Source organism: Ovis aries, chromosome 25, assembly GCF_016772045.2.
Source record: "Ovis aries strain OAR_USU_Benz2616 breed Rambouillet chromosome 25, ARS-UI_Ramb_v3.0, whole genome shotgun sequence".
Taxonomy (NCBI): domain Eukaryota; kingdom Metazoa; phylum Chordata; class Mammalia; order Artiodactyla; family Bovidae; genus Ovis; species Ovis aries.
In genome coordinates, this window is record NC_056078.1 from 17,109,176 (window position 1) to 17,127,921 (window position 18,746).

Here is an 18,746-nt window from a genome sequence, read left to right on the forward strand (position 1 = left end):
CATACCCATCAAAAAATGAACTCCCCTCCCCGACCCGTGCCTGCCCTCCTGGGCTCGTCCAGGCAGCAGCAGCAGAGGACCAGGGAACGGGGAACAGGGTAGGCTGCTTCAACTTTTCCTGGCAAAGCCACCTTCCTTTTCAGAACCTTTAGCTCAGCTAAGTGGAGACACCTGGTGTTTGTTGTTGCAACTTCAAGAACAATACATCAAAGATTCCAGGCAGAAAATCAGGCTCCTCATAAAAATTGCATAGTCACAAAGACAATCTGAGGACAGGAAATGCAGACTGTAGCCCATCTCAACCTTGGGAGACATTTTTCCTTCTCAAATTTTCTACCATCTGTGTAGTTGTTCTCCACAGGCTTGCCTTTAAAACGGAGGAAAACACAATTGCAAGGCACCCAAAATTTGTGAGGAGCCAGGAAGGAGGAGAAATACTCTTTCCTGATTGCTCTCTTTTGTCAGGTTTTAAATCAGAGTGCTAACTTTTGTGCAATAACTGTTTGGTAACACTTAATAAGTAGCTGGTGTAGCACAGTTCCAAAAAAGAATTTTTTTTAAGCCTATGCAAGGCCAAAGGAATATTAAAGTTTCACTACGGAAGAAATATGGCTGCTGCCAAGAACTGATTAGTCATAAAATCCACAGCATTATCATCATCCATCATTGCCTTTCTTTTAATGACCGAACTAAAAAGAGAGACATCAAAGTTTTCAAAATAAGGTTATAAAATCGCTGTACACAGAGGAGGTCTACAAATATTTTGATAGAACCTGAACAGAAAAAAATATAGAAAAATCATTGAAACAAATCACAAAACATATGTTGTTATGTTTTGCTCTAAAAACCATGAAGTTTATCCAGGACCCTATTATGGTAACTGCTTAGCTTTTCATGCATTCCTAAATTACCATGTAATCTAAAACCTTGTTTTCAGCTGTCCTATATTGGAAAGTCCCTTAAAATAATCAGGATGATTACAGGCTGGTATTCAGAAAGAAACTTGCTTGTGTTATAGTAACTGAAAGTATTATTTATCAGGCAGGCTCCTTTAAAAAAAAAAAAAAATCTACCTCAGAAGCACAATGTATTCAGGAAATACCTAAACTAAGGATTGCATTTTGGGCTCTCTACATTTTCAAACACATGGATAGTTGGTGTAAAAATATGTTCTTTTCCTGCAGGGACTTGACTGTAATTAGTGTATGCCAAAACTCTCTCACAGAGATTTCATTGTCTTATCTACTTACATCATCTTAATGCGATTTTATTTTACTTTGTCAAAGTCATATTAATGTAAATGTGTTCTTGATAGCAAACAGAGTTCTTTTTTATGCAAAACAGGATTCAGCTGACTCTAATAAAACAGCTTGCAGTCTATTAGACTATAACAGTAATGTGCTTATTTTGTTTCTCAAATCAAGACTGTGTCAGAAAGCTATAGACAGAGATTTGTCTTGTTTTTCACAATAATTGCTAGGGTGGGGTTACATTATGATCTTTAAATGAATAGTATTGCTTAGAACAAACACTTCATATATCTTTTATCTTCCCCTGCATACAGTTCTGAGTTTTCTTTGAAAATGCTGCGCTACTTTTCCACATAAGTCATCAGAATGTTTCCAAAGAATTTTAACTGCCAGATTAATTATATCTTGCAAACAAAGATAGATTGCTTACATTCTTTATTCAGAATTCCTGCCAGTATGGAGCAACTGGCAACAAATTAATTTCTTTTGCAACCATGCAAAATGTTTTGCTATGAAAAGCTCTGGAAGGTAAATGTATCCTTTAAAAAAAAAAATCAGGTTGCTCATTCTGAAAGGCTAATCTGTAAGCAAAAAAACAGAGGATTAAATGAATTTGACTGCTCCCCCTCACTCACTTTTTTTTAGCATCTACGTTATAGCTTTCCGTTAATGTATTCAGTTAATTAAGTATTGCTGTGACCTGGTGGCAATTTTTGAAATCCAGGGAATTTTTCCCCCTTTAAATTCCACCTCCCCCACAGAGCAGAATATAATCTGTTTCCAGTCAGTTTGTTTATGTCAGCTGTGTCTCTACTACAAGCCTCTAAAATGTTTTAATAAATTTATCAACCAAAAAATATTACAAACATTTCATTTCCTTTGATTCAGACACACATACACACCAAAAAAAAAAAAAAAACACCTCTGCCTTCATTGCAAATTCTTGCCCGTATGAATCATTCTAAGTAATATTTGCTTTAACTTTCGTGTGGTTCTACAAACAACCTTTATATGGCTGGACTTCAAAGCTAGGAGAAATAAAGGTTAGAAATGTGATAGGAGTAATCTATTATTAGGCATGAAACATTAAACCACTTTTAGCTATAAGTCTTAAAACCTGAATAATCTAGGTTTTTAATGTAGTGCACATTTATTGTGCTTTCACTTACACAGGCATTTATCACAGAGTAGTGTTTGGAAGAGAAATATTTTCCATTGCACTTTGTGCCACAATTTGGTTTAATTTTTCCTAATATTTAATTTAGAAAAACGGTAATAGTATAACAGGGTTCTCATGTTTCCTGGCCAAAATGCTTGGTGTTCCTCACAGAGTAAAATTAATCTGTTACCAGCCCGCTGACCTGCAAGTCAGGTTTCAGTGAAGTAGGCGCTGAGAGGGAAGGGCAGAGGAAGGGGGTGAGCGAGGCTGGGTAGGAAGATAAGATCTCTTTCTTAGACTTGGAAGGAAAAAAAAAGCTTAGAGGAATGTCTCAACCCACCCATGCCATCAAATGACAGAAAATAAGCTGAACGGTGTATTTGAGCAGAAGAGTGTTTGAAAACATTTATTAGCTCCATCCATAACGACATCCACTGCAGGAATGTTAATTGTTAAAATCTGTACTGCAGTTATTTCTTTAAGCGAGGGGGGCTGCATTGAGTGAAAATTCAGCTCCTTGTTTCTCTTTTTTTTTCTCCACATATACTTGCACTTAAAAAAAAACTAATGTTATGCAATAAGTCAGATATCAGATGGAGAGCTTTCTATCACAAGAGAATACAAAACAGTGTTAAGGATATATGCATAAGTGGGAACAGAAAAAACAACACTGGTAACATTTTGTTCTTGATTAAATTTGTGCTCCTAATACAGTAGATTAAAAATAAGTCCAACTGTTAAACACATTAGTGTTCAGCCACTGCTGATGTGCCAGGAAAGCAGCTATCGCTACGGACCTGGCCTGACTCTCCGCAGCCTTGAGGAGACAGAGGAAATCTGACCCCAGGGAAATCTGAGGCCTCCCCCCACCGCACCCCCCCGCCCCGCCCCCGGTCCATCAATGACCCTGCAGTTTGGGGATTCCTTGTTTTCATCTGCTGATCACATACCAGAACCTTCTTAACATCTCACACTGTGTCAAACTGGGGTCCCTCAGCAAAGCTGAAAGAGAATATTGCCTTAAAAACATGGAGAGAAAGATTGCTAATAGCTGGCCACAATCAAGGCACTCTTTGAAGAAAATTAAAGTTGTCATCTTTGGGGCAATTACTTGTGAAACTTGTGTCCTTTAAGAAGACTGGTGTAGGGGCTTCCCTGGTGGTCCCGAGGTTAAGACTTCACTTTCCAATGCCAGGAGTGCAGGTTCAATCCCTGGTCGGGGACATGCCTGGTGACCAAAAAGCCAAGATCTAAAACCAAAGCAATATTGTAACAAATTCAATAAAGAGTCTAAAAAATGGTCCACATCAAAAACAACAACAACAACAACTTAAAAATAAAGGATTAGTGTAAGCCCCACGTCCCATTCCCCAGGCATTTTATGACTAAAAACGAGAGTAAAGATGGGATCACATCCCAAAAATACCTGAAGTGGGAGACTCCAGAGATCATAGCCAGTGCTCTTCTGGTGTAGTTGATGCCCAGCGAGGTTAAGGGCAGCATTGCAACAGGAGACCGGAGCCAGCAGGCTGGAGATTCCAAGCTTCGGTTTCCCCTACCCTGTCCATTGTATGACACGACGCTGCTCAGTTAGTTCAAAATAAGAGACTGAAATTAAACCCATGAGTGAGAGAAATAATATATTTCTTCAGGTGATTGTAGTAATGGCTCTACCTAATCTGTGTGTGATTACATTTGTATGATTTCTTCAAATTATGTGTGTGTTTCTGCTTGAACAAAAATACCAGCTCTTCAATTCTTACTCCCTCCTCCCCCGCCCTGCCCCATCTTCCCCTCCCAGCTTCCCCCACTCCCTCTCAAGTGCACTTTTTATGATCCTTGGTCAATCTGGCTTAATAGGTTACCTGTTGCTGACACTCTCACTTCACATAGAAGTGGTACTCTCTGCTGTGACTTGCTTTCTGAAAGGGTATGAGGGTATGATGTTTATAAATCTAGGAAGTTAATTGCTCCCCAAAAGCAATGCAGAAAACTGCATATATTGCCAAGAACAGAGAACAGTTAATTGAAACTATTTGGGGCATGCAGTATAGAACAAGGAGATGGTTTCTGAGCAACACATATCTCAATGTGGCTTGCCAAAGACCTGCACACTTTTAATTTGCTCTACAAATTTGGTTAGCCCAATAAAGTATAAACATCAAACACTGGTTGTGGAACGCATTAAACATTAACCAACTGAGACCTTAAAGGCTTGAGTAGAACATTAAAATTAGAGGAGAAAGATAGGCCAGGCAACTCTGGGAAATTAGGTTAAGACTCTAAAAGAGAATGTTTGTTGGCTGGGTAAAAATAAAGTAAGAACTATTTTAAGATTGGTAACCATTTGTCTCGTAGACAGACTATTTCCCCTCCCTGAGATTATATTTTTAAAATCAGGCAAATTTACCAACATTCTGATTATCCGATTGTTCCCCAGGACACAATGTATTACCATCCAAATGAGCTCTGAAAGGGTGAGGGTGGGAGGGTGGTGGTGATATATCCACTGCTGTCCCAGACCTAAGAATTTTTAGATGGAACTGTGCATTTTATCCATTTTGTGTGTTTGTGAGTATTCCACATTGCTTAGCCTGGGGGTCAGCCCCATAAAGGTTCAATAAACTTTTGTTGGACAACAAAATGAAAATGCTCTCTAAGGAAATTAAGGATGGCTCCCAGGTTTCCCATTCAGACTTGTCCGGTAAAGCCCACCCAAACCCTTCATGAGTTCAGGATATATTCCATTCACAACAAGAGCAATAAGCATATCCTTTGAAACAGTAAGATTCAAGAAAACGAAAATAATACCATATTCAAGTACCTTGTTCCCTAAGTATCCTTTGTTCCAGGGGGCCTCACAAAGTAAATTCCTGCAAGATAAGAACATTTCCTTTCAGGAGAAAGTTTGGTACATTACCTTTTTTTGATATCCACTAAGAGTCTAGGATCCTGTAGGTGATAGCTCACCCCACAAAAGTCATGGTAAGAATGAATTAAACCAGGGGTTCCCAGTCTCCAGGATCTAATGCCTGATGATCTGAGCTGGACTTGATGTAATAATAGAAGTAAAGTGCACAATAAATGTATTGTGCTTGAATCTCCCCAAAACCACCCCCACTGCCCCTGGTCCATGGGAAAATTGTCTTCCATGAAACTGGTCCCTGGTACCAAACTGGTTGGAGCCCACTGATAAACCACTACTAGCCCAAGAATTAACTCCTAAGGCAGTTTAAATCTAACTACCTGCCTTCATAAGAATCCAAACATCCAGTCATGATAGGATATAAGAACCCTTAGGAACCCAGTCTCACTTGGGGTTGCCTCAAAAGTAGACCCCAAGACATTTTGGGAGGCAAAAGAAACACCAGATAGGGAGCAGGAAAACAAGGCAGGATGGGAAGGGCAACTGATTGGAGATGTATTGAGTTGGCCAAAAAATTCGTTTGGGTTCTTCCATTTGATGTTATGGGAAAACCTAAGCAGCTTTTTGGCCAACCCAAGCCAGCTACTACAAGTCAGCACCTGGAGCTTAATTCCATGGAAAACTCTGGAAGTCAGTGTATAACACACACCTCAGAATTATCCCACCTGAGAGATGGAGCTGGAGTGTTTATATACTAGCTGCCATCAGTCTTTGGATGAAGTTGTTCCTGAGAGGCGTTGATTCCAGGGTACCGGCAGCTGACCACATAGGCAGACAAAGCAGGTTTTGGGGGAGCCAAAGGAAGCTCTCAAGCCGCAAAATGCAGGAGCTGGGAATTGGAAACCAGGCTGGCACGCTCAAGTGGCATCAGAGCGAGGGACTATGGGAAGTATTCTAACAGAAATGTCTAAACATCAGCAATGACCTCTGAGACGTTTACCTGCGGTTCTTTGTTGTGTCTAGTATAGTGGCTAAAGCATCATAGGGGCTGAGTCGATGTTTGTTAAATGAAGAAAGGACAGAATAAGACATCAGTTAACTGTTTTAAAGCTGTATATATATGGTTTATGCAATATTTAATATTGAAAAGTTAACACTTTTCTTTAGAAGCTATATAATATGGGCTCAGGCTTGCTATCAGACAGACCAAAGTTTAAATATCACTTCCATCACTTTCTAGTTGTAAAAACGAGCAAATTACTTCCCTTAGTCTCTGTGGCTCCGTATATAAATTGCCTGTTTCATAGTATCACATGGTATAAAACTGGAGAAGTAAGTGATAAAAGACTGGGTACAGTAATTGACACATGGTAAGTACTCAATGCTAATATAATGACTCAAGAGTCAGCTCTCTGACTTCAAATCCCACTTGTGCCACCAACTAGTCATATATTGGGTTGGCCAAAAATTTTGTTTGGGTTTTTCCTTAACATCTTATGGAAAAAAAACCTGAACAAAGGTTTTGGCTAACCCAGTAACTTCAAGCCAGCCACTTAGCCTCTCTGCTACAGGACTTCCCCATCTTGGAAGTGGAGACAAAAATTTTTTGCTGTTCATTCCCCCGAGAGTGAGATCCTAAGAAGATATCATTGAGCACTCAATAGTTCGCACGTCCTTTTATGTATGTCGTCTCACTTCTGAGCAGGAAAGGACTTTGAAATCATAAATCATCCTTGCAATGTAGGGGAGTGCCTCTCCGTTTCTCCAAATGCCCCCAAATCTGATTTGTGTTTGGATTAGGTTGTAGATTGTGTAGAGACCTGCTGGGGCTACACAGAGAGGAAATTTGGTTTGAGTCATCAGTGCTCAGCCAGGCAGTCAGGGTGGGCATGAGAGTGACCAGCAGGCACTTGCCCACATGGATCTTGTGGCTCACATTTAGGATGGAGTGTTTATTAAGATTCTAGATGAATGAAGAGTAGAATTTATACTGGAACCATTGAACCAGTGAAGTCATGTAGCCAGGCATCAGAGTGGACCTGTCTGGCAAGGGCAGGCAAGGGGACTCTCATGTACAATACGCCACGAGATAATGCCTAAAACTTAGCCTGGGGATGATTCCATCAGCCTGTCTGAGCATTGAGTATGTGCTAATCATGGTAGCAGATACAAAAAGGAGTGGCCTTTTATTATCCCTATTTCACAGTTGATAAAGCTGAGGCTTACATACTTGCCCATGTTATGCAGAACTGTAGCCCAGGTCGGCCTGAAGCCAAAGAGAAGGTTTTAAACCACTCTATAACACTGATTTTCTGTAAATTATGATATTTTGATACCATCAATATATAGCTATAATAGAGACAAAATAAAGAAAATCTAATTAATACTATGTATTTTTTTAATGTTTAGCGTCTTGAGGGAAAAAAGTTTTGCAACAGAGCATTGAGAGTCACTGAACAGAGCATATTCAGCAAGAGAAGAGGAAGTCACGACCACCACTCTCCAAATGCTCTTATTTTATGGTATTGCTAAGCCTTCCAGAAGAATTCAGCCAAGGCAACAAGAATGAATTTAAGTAGCTAGTCCTCTTTGTGATTACTTCCCTCCCTTGCATCTCAGTGAGCTCACCTGAAGGGAATCTAAGAATCAAATAATACTTGCTAGCGTACTGTTCATTTACTGAGCACTTACTCTGTGCCAGGCAGTGCCTGACCTCGGTTACATCCACCATTCCTCAGCATCCTTCTGGGTTATGTGCCATTAGCTTCCCCTTTTACAAATGTGAAACTGGAGCTCAGAGAGGTTGAAGAGCTTTTCCAAGGTCAAGTTAGAGCTAGCAAGTAGAAAAGCTGTGATTCAAATCCTGACTGCCTGATGCTAGGAACGAAACAGTCATCCCTGGTGCTATGCTATCTCTGCAGGTTTGAATCCTAGTGATGGAAAAGTACCCATTTTCTTTCAGACATTTTCTATTACATAGGACAAATCTGGGCTTTTAAGTATTGTAAACAACTTAAAAAAAAAATGTACTTGAGCAAACTTAGTTCCCGGGAATTCTTGGGAACAGAGTTTCAAGTTCCAAAACAAAACAAATCTTTGCTAAATGAGCCTGTCATGATAAAACTGTATAAAAAAGTAGGATTTACAACTGCATACAATATTTGATCCCAATTTCACAAATATTTTTAAAACTTTTAGTAAATATATGTTTGTAAAAATATGCTTTCAAAAAACATTATGTTTTATGTACAATGTTATAATCCTGAACTTTTACTTAACCTTACTTAATGAGTATACAGCCTCTATAATATTCAACATGGAACAAAAATTCTAAGAAGGACTACATTAAAAGTCAAAAAGGGGTCTCTTTTTTTTCTTATTTAAAAGAACAAATGTTACATATATTATCTGGAAAAAGTGAACATTAATATTTGCTCAGTCACCATGTATCAGGGACAAGGCTGGACTTTTAAAATCTATTGTCTTAACTAATACCCACCACAAGCTTGTGTACAGCTACCATTTTGTTAATAAGAAAACAAGTTTCAGAGAAATTAAGTGGCTGTTCCACAGTCATGAAACTCAAAAGTAGCAGAAGTATAATTGCAACACCTTCTTACTCCAGGCTGGGAGCTCTTTGTAATACAGTGTAACCCATCATACAAATGGGAGAAGGCGATGGCAGCCTACTCTAGTACTCTTGCCTGGAGAATCCCATGGACGGAGGAGCCTGGTAGGCTGAAGTCCATGGGGTCGCGAAGAGTCGGACACGACTGAGCGACTTCACTTTCACTTTTTCACTTTCATGCATTGGAGAAGGAAATGGCAACCCACTCCAGTGTTCTTGCCTGGGGAATCCCAGGGACAGGGGAGCCTGGTGGGCTGCCGTCTATGGGGTCGCACGGAGTCGGACACGACTGAAGCGACTTAGCAGCATCAGCAGCAGCATCATACAAATTATTTATTATACATCCATACTTGTGGGTTCACTCCCTGGATTGGGAAAATCTCCTGGAGTAGAGAATGGCAATCTGCTCCAGTATTCTTGCCTGGGAAATCCCATGGACAGAAGAGCCTGGTGGGCTAGAGTCCATGAAATCACAAAGGATCGGACACAACTGAGTGCTTAAGCATACATACAGGCTTGTCTCTGTGATGCCATCACTTCCTGAGATATTAATTTATTATATATTCCTGATTTTACAGGGGACTAGAAGAAGAAAGGTAGTTCCTCCTCCCTAAATCAAAACTGTGGAGCCTTCCCACGACAGGTGAGATTCCTAGGGCAGAGTGAGGAAGACTTCGCCTTGCAAGAGGAGGGAAGAGGTGCTGGGGTCAGCAAGGCTGTCCACCAGGTCCCCAACCTAAATGTTTTGCCCAAAGATCTTGCTGCCTCAGCTTAGCACATGATGAGTGAGACTGCCCATCTTTGAAACAAAGAATCCTAGGATGCCTCAGAGCTTAACTTGAAAAGCTCCAATCTAAAGAATTAAAATAATGGAATTTTCTCTTTCTTTGTCAGGTCAGGACTTGGACTTAGCAGTAAGGAGCTTAGTCAAACATGGCACACCTTCACCAAGGTCTCTGAGGCATTAAACTTGTTGACACCATGCCAGGGAATTCGTCCCCACGGTCAGGGGCAGGACAGACGCAAAATTCAATAAGTGCTTCAACAGTTCACCCCTTGCGTTTCTTTTTAAAGTTTCTCCTGGAGCAATATGACTGCCTTCAGGAATGGCAAGAGTTGACTACCTACCAAAATGGAGGTTCCAGTCCATGGAACCTGTGGGCATTTTAGGCCCCCACCCCATTCTAACAGAAGTCATTTTTCAGTCCCATCAGCTATTCTAGCTGTGCCCTTTAGCACAGACTCTTCAATCAACAGCAAGAAATAGAAAAGGCATGAAAGCATCACCCCCTGCAAAAAAAGTCTTTTCATTTAAAATATCAAGATTTCATTGCTTGTGCTATGGCTAATAACAGATGGCAAAGTGGCAAGGCAGCTCCCTAAGCCCATTCTGTTTCCAAGCTCGTTAAACTTTGGAACAAGGTTTGTCTGTTGTGCGTGCATGTGTTTTAAAGCTGTTTTATGACATATTGTCAGGAACTCAGGTACTGGGCCTCTTTAACTCCAGCTTTCAGCAACTGCCTTTGCACTTCCCTTTCACATAATTAAACACCCTATGGTACTTAACAGAGTAATAAGTAGCACATCAATAAAGCAATAAATAATTGTATTCAGAAAAACTCCAGAGCCATCATCCATTAAGCAGCAGCTGTAAGCAATAGTTTTGATTAATCAATAAGGTTATGGAATAGGAAAGCAGAAGTTGGTCAAGGCCTGGGAGGAATCAACCAGACTTCTAAGCTAAGGAGGTAGCTCATCTCCCAGGTAACTTCCTGGGAGAATATCAATTGTAAGCACTAGCCCAGAGAGTAACTGCAACGGCAGGAAGCCCCACCTCCAGAAACTAGTAAATTACCTAGTTAGAAACAAAGAAGCAGGACAATTCAACTCTAGGGCAAGAGGGTTGCCTACTGGGGAGGAGTGACTGCCCAAAACAGCAAAATGTTTCAACTTCAGAAAACAAATACTGAGCTGAGTTGAGCTGCGGAGCCAGGAGGAGGAGGGTGATGAACCTGGAACTCTGGAGGAGGGTGATGAACCTGGAACTCTGGAGGAGGGTGATGAACCTGGAACTCTGGAAGGAGGGTGATGAACCTGGAACTCTGCCCGTGTGTCCATAGTAGACTTCTCAGCACCCTAGAAGACAAGGCCACTCAGCCTCCTGCCAAGAGGGAGACCCTATAGGAATGCTGCTACTGGACCACAGCTCTGAAGGCTACGGGCGGGATGGGGCTGAGGAGATCATCTGGGTAACAGTGCTTACAGCCCTCACAGTCACCCGTGGGGTTCTGTTGAATAATCGCTTGCCTGGGTCCTGTGCCGGCAGATGGGAACCTGAATTTCTGAAGGTGGGGCCCAGGAGCCTGTAGTTTATTTTAAAAAGAGTTTGATAGGAATATAGTTGCTTTACAATGCTGTGTTAGTTTCAGAGTGGATCAGCTCTACTACTGCCACTACTAAGTCGCTTCAGTCGTGTCCGACTCTGTGCGACCCCATAGACGGCAGCCCACCAGGCTCCCCCGTCCCTGGGATTCTCCAGGCAAGAACACTGGAGTGGGTTGCCATTTCCTTCTCCAGTTTTCCTTTAAAATTGTATATCCACTCTTTTTGGATTTTCTTCCCATGAGGCCACCGCACAGCACTGAGTACAATTTGCTGAGCTGTACAGTAGGTCTTCATTAGTTACCTGTTTCCTACACAGTAGTGTAATATGTCAGTCCCAATCTCCCAGTTCATCCCATGCTCTCTTTCCCACGTCGGTGTCCGCACGTTTGTTCTCTACATCTGTGTCTGTATTTCTGCTTTGTGGATGGGTTCATCTGTGCCATTTCTCCAGATTCCACATATATGCATTAATGTATGATACTTTTCTCTTTCTGACGTCACTCTGTAGGACCATCTCTAGGTCCATCCACATCTCTGCAAATGGCACAATTGCGCTCCTTTTTAACGCACCTCTAGGTGGTTGCTAATGTGGAAGCCTCTGGTTTGGGGACCTCTGTAGACCTGGTGAGTTAGGCCAGCCTTTCCATATGGCCCACGAGGCTATCAAGGTCTTTAGCTTGTGATGTGAGACAGATTTCTGACATTCTGGTTTTGTAACTAAGCCATGAGCTTGTGGATTCATTTGCACCCATAGTCTCCAGAAGGCCCAAGATGGACAAAATCTTGGAGGCTTGTGTCCAGTCCTCTGTGGTGTAACCTGGGCCCCCAGATATTCTGGTGACACTAACCTAACATCTGTTACTGCCACGTGACAAGTGTTCATCCATGCCACGAAATGCTGAGAACCTGCTGTGTGCCAAGCACTGTTCTAAGCACTGAGGATTCTTCAGGGATGAAAAGGAACAAAACTCCATGCTCTCAAGAAGCTTTGCCCTGGTGGCATACCAGAGAGTTTCCATGTGTTTCAGTGCATGTGGCCATGAGGGCTGAGCCAGCAGAGCCTTGCACACCCTGACTCTCTTTTAACAAGACAGCCAGCTATCATTATAGACGTTTCACAGCACACGTGAAAGTAGAGAGAGTAGTACAATGAACCTCCAAATACCTCTCACCTTGTTTCAACAGTTGTTAATACATGGGGAGCTTTCTTTCATCTTCACTATCACCCAGATAATTTTGAAGCAAATCCCAGGCAGCATATCATTTCATCTGTAAATATCGTCAATGGGTATCTCTAAGGTATAGTCTTTTAAAAAATAACAAACCATGATCCTACCTAAAAAGCTAATGTTAATTTTGTAATATCATTAAATTTACAGTCAGTGTTGGCATTTGGCCAACTGTCTCATATTTTTAAGTGTATGCATTCAAATCAAGATCAAAATAAGATCCATATATTGAAATTAGTTGATAGGTCTCTCTAGTCTCATTTGCTCTAAAGATCATTTCCTCTCCCCGACCCCCTGTCCTCCTCTCCTTTTGGTCTTGAAATTTGCTGCAGTAACCATGTCTTTTATTCTACAGTCTGAGTTTTGTGGATATCATCCCCGTGATATCATTTTACATGTTACATCTCTGGCCCCTGTATTTCCTGTAATATGGTCACTATAGTGAGAGATTTGCTCAGTAAGTTCTGATTTTCTTGGCAAGAATATTGCAGAGGTTTATCAGCAGGCATTTAATATCTGGTTAATATTGAGCTCTTTGTGATATTAATAGCCATGTATGGTCATTGCCTAGATCCTTATTTCATTAGGGGTTCAGACTTATGAACCACTAAGAGAATTCATCCGGAGAAGGCAATGGCACCCCACTCCGGTACTCTTGCCTGGAAAATCCCATGGACAGAGGAGCCTGGTAGGCTGCAGTCCATGGGGTCGCTAAGAAGACTGGGCGACTTCACTTTCACTTTTCAGTTTCCACTTTCACGCATTGGAGAAGGAAATGGCAACCCACTCCAGTGTTCTTGCCTGGAGAACCCCAGGACGGAGCCTGGTGGGCTGCCATCTATGGGGCTGCGCAGAGTCGGACACAACTGAAGCGACTTAGCAGCAGCAGCAGCAAGAGAATTCATCAGAAGTCATTGCACTTGATCCCTTGTACAACTGGTAATATTTAATCTTTAATAACTTTGTCAGCTAAAGACTCATCATCTTTGTGATTACCCTGAGGTATAGGAAAGGTGGGATGAATGACGGATTTCTTTACTGATAAATAAACTAAGTTTTTACAACTAGTTGGTTTTTTGCACCAAAGGTTTCTAAAGTATAGTTTAAACCCCATGGTTTAAAATTCAAACCATTTGATGTGTTTTAATTCATTGCAGTTAATGTCCTTTTTATTCCAACATTTTCACATCTTTTTCCAGCAGGAGCTGACTCAGATTGGCTCCTGAACATTTGTAGTCTTTGATAAATTTTCTCTAGTATGTCAAGAAACTAGGTGCTTCTTGTACCTTTTGTGTCCCAGATCTGGAATTAGCCAATTTTCTAAAGAATTCTGATGTATTTTTAGTGGGCAATAGTATTTAAATACCACATTCTGCAGCCCCACTTCATGGCATGTATTGAACTTTAGCATGAGAGTTTCTTTGAATAAACAGTTTTCTTAAACATTTATTTGAAGGTCACTTGTCTTCATAAGAAAAAGTAAATAAAGGGTTAATATGGAATATATAATGAGTTCCTAAAAATTAATTCAAAATAAAATAACACAAATATGAGCAAAATATATGAATGGGCAATTAGAAGAAAAGCAAATACAAATATACAGTAAACACAGAAAATGTTCAACCTTCTAGCTGTCAGGGAATTACAAACTATATCACTAATGAGTTACTAGTTTTCAGCTGTCAATTTGGCAAAAATGTAAAAATTTGAGTGGCATCATTTCAAGTGATACCAGAGGTAACAAAAATAAGTACTCTCAAATACTGATATTGGGAATGTTAAATGACCCAACTTCTTTTGAAAAGTAAAATTTTTAATGTCTATAGCCTTTGACCTTCTAGTTCCTTTTTTAGGACTCAGCCTACAGAATTGAAAGCATAAATAGCATACAAATGGATTTTTGTTGCAACATGTTTACAACAAAATTTAAAAAAAAATAAACAAATGTCCACTAGTAGAGCACTGATTGAAATTATGATATACACTATAGAATGTTATGCAGCTATTCTAAAATATTATACATTTTTATCTATCAATATATAAACATATCCACAATATCCATAGTTTCAGACTAATATATACAGAATGATCCCACATATAGACACAAAATAGAGAGACAGAGAGACGGAACTCATAAAAGATTTACAGCAAAATATTAAGTGGTTATTTTTGGTAGGTAGAATACAAACATCATTTTTACTCATACTATTTGTTAATAGAAAGCAGTGACAATATGAGTACTTTTTTTGTTTTTGTTTTTATATAATAACCTGTTGAGACAATATCACTTATCAAAGAGCTTGATGTGAATCAAATTCCTTCTTCACAAACTTGTTATAGGTACCTATGGGAAAGTGCCATGCTCAGGGATAATTGCTACTCACCTTGGTATTTGCACCCTTACTTAACTGGTATGCCCTCAAAGCCTCTGTGATAATAGTAAGATGAGAAGTTCCTCAAGGCACCCGTTTCCTCACACGGAGGTGCCTTCTGCACCCTGACTTCTTTCTGCTCAGATCTCTGGGAACCCATCCGTGACAAGACCATTGCCTCTGAAAACTGCGGAAGCTTCAGACTGGTATGCCGAGTGCTGTTGCAAAACTGCAGATCTGTAGATTGTTACTGGTTTCCCAGGACTCTCGCCATGACACACTGATCCCCATGGACCAGTCAAATAAGGTTTTTACCAAGGTGTTGTGGAAATTGTTAAGGAGAATATAAAATATAATCAGAAGGATTAGAAGGGCTAGTGGCTGGCATTAAGTTTAATGTTCTCCATTAGGTGGGTAATAGCCTGCCCCGGCCTCCCCACTGAGTCTCATGAGTTTTCTTCAGGACAAGGTGGATATGTGGCTCTTCATCCTCCTTGACTATTTGCAGAACACTTGATCATCACATATGAGGTCAATCTAGCCCAACTCCCCAAGGACATGGATCAGGCTTACAGTCTCAATGTAGAGAATTAAACATGATACCGCAGGTTAAGCCACTTAAGTCCCACAACAGCATTCCCAAATGTTGACATTCCTACCAATATTTGATCTCCTCTTTCTTGCCATTCCTAGGGCAATAAATCCTCAGGTATTTCCCTTTTACTGTATCGTTAGTATCATCATCTCATTGCCAGTCACCTCTGTTTGAGTTCCAACCCCAGTCCACTTACAGAACACCAGCCACTTGCAAAATCAGACGTTCGTCTAATGACATTTGAATTCTTTTTACGAGATGGCACACGTTCCCTCCAGTTCTTTAAAGAAAGGCTGTAGTTCATTCCTTTGAATTTAGGGAGCACCTACTATGTTCCAGGTGCTGTCTTTCCTAGCTCCCTAGTCTTGCAGGGCATGGGGGCATATTAGATCTAGAAGGAAACTCGATTGCAAGCTGGTTCAGCCCCTTATTAGAAGCCTGAAGAAGTACCTAGGTGGCTGTGACTTGAAACATATTGTAAAGCTCATACCCAAATCAGATCATAGAGGTCAGGGCTACAACCCCACTAAACTGTGGTTCTCCTGACTTGGTCTAAGCACATACTTTGCTCCACTATGTAAATTCAACTTCCTCTCCAGCCTTTCCTTGTATCTAAACATTTTAGGTTTTCTCTCTCCTTTGAGTTCAGACTTACTTCTAAAATTTCCTTCCTTCCTATAAGAATTCCCCCAAATCATTTTTTTCCCAGCAAAACTCATTTTGAGCACTCTATTCCATGATAATATAGCATAGGGGTTGCTAAACAACAGAAAATATTATGACTTCTTAAGACACTTCTCCCTTTGCATATCTGGAAAACAGCAAATTCCTATTATTCTTCAATATGCTATTCAAGTATTACATCTCCTCTTAGCTTTGCCTGCCATACCCTTCATCTTTTGCCAGGCAGGATTATTTTCCTTCAGCTGTGCTATAGTTGTTGTTAACATGTTAGTTTCTCCTGCTGGACTAAGAACTCTCTGAGCAAGTGACCGCATCTCATTCCTTCAGCATTGCTGGGGCCCAGGACAGTGTCTGGCTTACAAAAAGCACTTGGTAAATGCTTGTAGAGAGAAAATAAAATCAATATCTACTCTCTCATCTAATGAACTCTTCATCCCCCCCTCATATTTATTTCTTATCTATTTAATTTATAATCTCTCTACAGCACTGAATAGTCTCTGCTTTTAAATATGCCACCTAAATGTGATTGAGGTTACAAAGCCTTTCTAGTTATGCAGTAATACTGTCCAATGAATGGGGTGTTTCACATAACAAAATTGTCAGAATCTTTTTAGCAATAGTATTTCCTTATTTTAATTAATTGTTGATAACCTTCATAAAGAGCTCTGTAGACCTCCCTGCTTCCTTGAACAGAGTACAGTGATTATAATGTATTGTTTTCCTAGTAAGTGAGGCAACCTTGTGTGTGCCAATTATTGTTCTCTGATATCATAGAATGAAGCCTTCAGGGACCATTAAGGCAAGTCACACTGTTGTCCCCACACCAAAAGACCTGATGGTTTCTGTGTTTTCAGCGCTTGAGCCTCGATTTAGAGCTTTGTGTTTCCTTAGTCGAAGTTTAATTGTCACTCTCAACATCAAATGTTGAGACCAGCCTTTCCTTACTCATATTGCGCTTTCAATAAGTCGTTGTTGCATTTGATGAATTGTTTAAAAAGCAAGGGCTTTTTGACAGCTTCTCAGCACTTGTGCCTGCTCTCTGAATGAGAGAGGCATCATCGATGTGAGCACAGTCAGTCAGCAAAAGAATAGGAAAAATATAAGTTTTGGGTGCTGGGCTCATGAGATGAGAAGAATTAGGGGAACACGAGAGAACAGAAACATTTTGAAGGATCCCGAGGAGGAAAATGGAACTATCCAATGAGCTACCCAGATGTTTTCACTCACAAAATTTCTGCCTCCCTCATTTCCCAATTCTTGCATCAAACCTGACATCACTAAGTCATTTTGTCTTTCTTTCCTACTAGAGAAAGCCTTACAATATTATGAGCATTGGTCTCCAGAAAGCCACTATCAGTCAGTTAAAGATGGCATTAGATTCTACATCTATTTGATCTTCCAAAATAAAGAAGAAAAACTTCAACTATAGAAGGAAATTTTTTTCTAATAGTCAATCTAGTAAATAGTTCTGCCTCAATAAACAAAAGAACTGCCATTTTTGGATGTTTGCCAAGTGCCAAGCAATGGCACAACCATTTTATATTTCACACTCACTCTATGAAATAGGCAGCATTATTTTCCCACTTTGCAAATGAGAAAGTGAAGACCCAAATAACTTCCAAAAGGCACAGAGCTAGCTCGTAAGAAGTGGTACTGGCATCTGAATCTAGGGTCTCAATTGCCCTAAAATCCATGCTCTCAAATTCAGGGCTATACCTCTTTTCAAAGGAGATGCATTTCTCATCACTAAAGATGGTCAAGCACAGGCTGAACATCCATTTGGCGGCGATGTACAGAAGGGATCCAAGTATCATATGAAGTTAAACTAATGACGGTATAAACCCCTTGCAGTTTTGATAGCCTTATATTTCCATTTGTTCCTTGACAACTACTTATGTGAGACAATGTCTCATGAATCCCAAATATCATTAGTCAATCTCAGAGGTTTCCTGTGTTTGTAGTTTTAAGACACTGCATAGAACACGGTTAGTGATGTTTATCTTAGAGTAGCCCATATTTACTGAATTCTTTCAGTGAAAAAAATTTAATGAGCTTAAACAGGTAATTAACTGAGTGCTCTGGTGGCTCAGCAGTGAAGAATCCACCTGTGAATACAGGAAACGCAAAAGATGTGAGTTCAATCCCTGGGTCAAAAAGGAAATGGCAACCCACTCCAGTATTCTTGCCCGGGAAATCCCATGGACAGAGGACCCTGGTGGGCTACAGTCTGTGGGGTCACAGAAGAGTCGGACAAGACTTAGCGACTAAACAACAAAAGAGAGTTGAATATGCTCTAACGCTGGCTGGATTGAGGGAGAAGCGCAGAAACTTAAGCTCGGGTTGCAAAAGACCTTGGAATCATTAAGTGGTTGTCCAGGTCTGCTCCTCTGCTTTATGAGACAAATGCTCATTCAATGCTGTTATAACCTGACTCGAAGAGCTGACTCATTTGAAAAGACCCTGATGCTGCGAAAGACTGAAGGTGGGAGGAGAAGGGGACAACAGAGGATGAGTTGGTTGGATGGCATCACCAACTCAATGGACATGAGTTTGGGTAAACTCCGGGAGTTGGTGATGG

General features: G+C 40.6%; 1 long non-coding RNA gene across 5 annotated transcripts in view; it reads right to left on the reverse strand.

The window, feature by feature from the left end:
• Positions 1–18,746, reverse strand: part of LOC105604950 (uncharacterized) — an 82,715-nt gene that overhangs the window by 16,419 nt on the left and 47,550 nt on the right. For 2 of the 5 annotated variants that reach the window (XR_006058048.2, XR_006058046.2), the window contains exons 2-4: positions 5,234–5,282; positions 3,836–3,969; positions 3,521–3,659 (exon numbers count right to left, since the gene is read on the reverse strand). This is a non-coding gene — a long non-coding RNA (uncharacterized LOC105604950). Of the gene's footprint in view, positions 1–650; positions 3,660–3,835; positions 4,018–5,233; positions 5,283–18,746 lie in introns of those variants that run through there. The other 3 variants (XR_001436720.4, XR_006058045.2, XR_006058047.2) reach the window with 3 other exon arrangements.